Genomic DNA, 778 nt, shown 5'->3' with positions numbered 1-778 from the left:
CACCGAAAGGGTTGTCAAGCATTGGAACAGGCTGACCAGGGAAGTGATTGAGTCACCATCCCTGGAGGTATTTAAAAGACATGTAGGTGTGGTGCTTGGGGACATGGTTTAGTGGAGGACTTGGCAGTACTGGGTTAACGGTTGGACTTGATGATCTTAAGGGTCTTTTCCAACCTAAATGATTCTATTATTCTATGATTCTCTACACCTGTTGATGTAGGTGCAGATACAATGCTCATATTACATGGTTCAGAAAATAAAAAACCTGAAAACTGAATGTGATCCGAGTTTTAGACTTTGCACAGAACCAAAAAAATTAAGCTAAACAGTGACTGAGTTTTGTGGAAAGGGTTTTATGGACACAAATGTTTGCAATTAAAAGATTCAAAGAAAACAGATTTTGTTTGGATGTAAACATTTCCCTGCAGCCCCAGAAATACTAACAAAGCAACACTGCACTGAGACATTGGGAAGAAGAAAGCGTTCTTTAAAGTAAGGAAAGAGCAACAACCACCAAAAAAGGTAAAAGTACGTCTTGAAATATTTTAAGTTTACAAAGATGTAAGATATTGTAAACATGTTCCTGCTTTTTAAATCTCAGCTGCCGTTTAGCCAATTGCCCAGTAAACTGCCAAACTGCACACATGCCAACTGGTTTTGATGAGAATTCCCGGGGACACACACACACACGAACCCCCCCCAAAAGAAATAAAAAAAAAAAAAAAAGTGCTGGACCCAGAAGATTATATAGATAAAAATTTATGTGTTGTATTGGGCT

This window comes from Pygoscelis adeliae, unplaced genomic scaffold (assembly GCF_000699105.1).
Source record: "Pygoscelis adeliae isolate BGI_AS28 unplaced genomic scaffold, ASM69910v1 Scaffold69, whole genome shotgun sequence".
Taxonomy (NCBI): Eukaryota; Metazoa; Chordata; class Aves; order Sphenisciformes; family Spheniscidae; genus Pygoscelis; species Pygoscelis adeliae.
The sequence above is the reverse complement of the archived record's forward strand: the minus strand, read 5'-3'. Positions refer to the sequence as shown.